Source organism: Mandrillus leucophaeus, unplaced genomic scaffold (assembly GCF_000951045.1).
Source record: "Mandrillus leucophaeus isolate KB7577 unplaced genomic scaffold, Mleu.le_1.0 Scaffold595, whole genome shotgun sequence".
Classification (NCBI taxonomy): domain Eukaryota; kingdom Metazoa; phylum Chordata; class Mammalia; order Primates; family Cercopithecidae; genus Mandrillus; species Mandrillus leucophaeus.
This window is the reverse complement of record NW_012106419.1, coordinates 145,276-148,013: the sequence shown is the minus strand read 5'-3', so window position 1 is coordinate 148,013 and position 2,738 is coordinate 145,276. Positions and strand designations below refer to the sequence as shown.

At 43.2% G+C, this 2,738-nt stretch overlaps 1 pseudogene across 1 annotated transcript; it reads left to right on the top strand.

Moving 5' to 3' along the window:
- Positions 1 to 312: 312 nt before the first annotated feature.
- Positions 313 to 1,796, top strand: LOC105553408 (annotated as a pseudogene). The gene has a single exon (XR_001008145.1). The product of XR_001008145.1 is annotated as a putative elongation factor 1-alpha-like 3 (transcript).
- Positions 1,797 to 2,738: the final 942 nt, after the last annotated feature.

The window sequence follows — 2,738 nt, the reverse complement described above, 5'->3', positions numbered from 1 at the left end:
CTCTACTAAAAATACAGAAAATACCCGGGCATGGTGGCATTCACCTGTAATCCCAGCTACTAGGGAGGCTGAGGCAGGAGAATCACTTGAATTCAGGAGGCAGAAGTTGCAGTGAGTTGAGATCACACCACTGTACTCCAGCCTCAGCAGCAGAGCAAGACTTCGGCTCAAAAAAAAAAAAAAAAAGACAAAAAAAACCGTACAGTGAGATACCATCTCACCACAGTTAAAATGGCTTTTATCAAAAAGCTTTTTCACACCGGATCTGCCACCAGAACACAGGTGTCATGAAAACTACCCCTAAAAGCAAAAATGGAAAAGGAAAAGACTCATATCAACATTGTTGTCATTGGACACGTAGATTTGGGCAAGTCCACCACTACTGGTCATCTGATCTACAAATGTGGTGGCATCGACAAATGAACCATTGAAAAATTTGAGAAGGAGGCTGCTGAGATGGAAAAGGGCTCCGTCAAGTATGCTCGGTTCTTGGATAAGCTGAAAGCTGAGCGTGAACGTGGTATCACTATTGATATCTCCTTGTGGAAATTTGATACAAGCAAGTAATATGTGACTATCATTGATGCCCCAGGACACAGAGACTTCATCAAAAACATGATTACAGGGATGTCTCAGGCTGATTGTGCTGTCCTGATTGTTACTGCTGATGTTGGTGAATTTGAAACTGGTATCTCCAAGAACTGGCAGACCCAAGAGCATGCCCTTCTGTCTTACACACTGGGTGTGAAACAATTGTTGGTGTTAACAAAATGGATTCCACCGAGCCACCCTACAGCCAGAAGAGATATGAGAAATCATTAAGGAAGTCAGCACTTACATTAAGAAAATTGGCTACACCCCTGACACAGTAGCATTTGTGCCAATTTCTAATTGGAATAGTGACAACATGCTGGAGCCAAGTGATAACATGCCTTAGTTCAAGAGATGGAAAGTCACCCAGAAGGATGGCAATGCCAGTGGAACCACGCTGCTTGAGGTTCTGGACTGCATCCTACCACCAACTCATCCAACTGACAAGCCCTCGTGCCTGCCCCTCCAGGATGTCCACAAAATTGGTGGTATTGGTACTGTTCCTGTTGGCCGAGTGGAGACTGGTGTTCTCAAACCTGGTATGGTGATCACCTTTGCTCCAGTCAACGTTACAACAGAAATAAAATCTGTCAAAATGCACCATGAAGCTTTGAGTGAAGCTCTTCCTGGGCACAACGTGGGCTTCAATGCCAAGAATGTGTCTGTCAAGGATGTTCATCATGGCAACGTTGCTGGTGACAGCAAAAACGACCCACCAATGGAAGCAGCTGGCTTCACTGCTGAGGTGATTATCCTGAACCATCCAGGCCAAGTCAGCGCTGGCTATACCCCTGTGCTGGATTGCCACATGGCCCACATTGCATGCAAGATTGCTGAGCTGAAGGAAAAGATTGATCGCTGTTCTGGTAAAAAGCCAGAAGATGGCCCTAAATTCTTGAAGTCTGATGATGCTGCCATCATTGATATGGCTCCTGGCAAGCCCATGTGTGTCAAGAGCTTCTCAGACGAAACACCTCTGGGTCGCTTTGCTGTTCGTGATATGAGACAGACAGTTGCCGTGGGTGTCATCAAAGCAGTGGACAAGAAGGCTGCTGGAACTGGCAAGGTCACCAAGTTGCCCAGAAAGCTCAGAAGGCTAAGTGAATATTATCCCTAATACCTGCCACCCGGTCTTAATCAGTGGTGGAAGAATGGTCTCAGAACTGTTTGTTTCAATTGGCCATTTAAGTTTAGCACTAAGAGACTGGTTAATGACAATAATGCATCATAAAACCTTCAGACAGAAAGGAGAATGTTGTGTGGACCACTTTGATTTTCTTTTTTGTGTGTGGCAGTTTTAAATTATTAGTTTTTAAAATCAGTACTTTTTAATGGAAACAACTTGACCAAAAATCCGTCACAGAATTTTGAGACTCATTAAAAGGTTTAATGAGGAAAAAAAAAAAAAAAAAAGCCGAGATTGTGCCACTACACTCCAGCCTGGGCAACAAGAGCGAGACTCCATTTAAAAAAAAAAAAAAAAAAGGAAGGAAGTAACAGATATTGGCATGGATGTGGAGAAAGAGGAACCCTCATACACTGTTGATGGGAAGATAAATTAGTAGAGCATTATGGAAAACTTTGTGGAGTTTCCTCAAAAAAACTAAAAAATAGACCAGGCATGGTGGCTCATGCCTGTAATCCCAGAACTTTGGGAGGCCGAGGCAGGTGGATCATCTGAGGTCAGGAGTTCGAGACCAGCCTGGCCAGCATGGTGAAACCCTGTCTCTACAAAAACTACAAAAAATTGGCTGGGCATTGTGGCAGGTGCCTGTAATCCCAGCTACTTGGGAGGCTGAGGCATGAGAATCACTTGAACCCAGCATGTGGATATTGCAGTGAGTCAAGATGGCACCATTGCACTCCATCCTGGGTGACAGAGCAAGACTCCATCTCAAAAAAGAAAAAGTAAAACAAAAACAAAAACATAGAACTACCATATGATCCAGCAATTTCACTATTGGGTATATAGCCAAAAGAAAGGAAATCAACACATCAAAGAGGTATCTGCATTCCCATGTTTATTGCAGCACCTTTCACAACAGTCAAAATATGGAATTGATCTAAGTGCTCCTTAGTGGAAAACAGGTGTGTATATATATATATGTGTGTGTATATATATATATATATATATACACACACACACA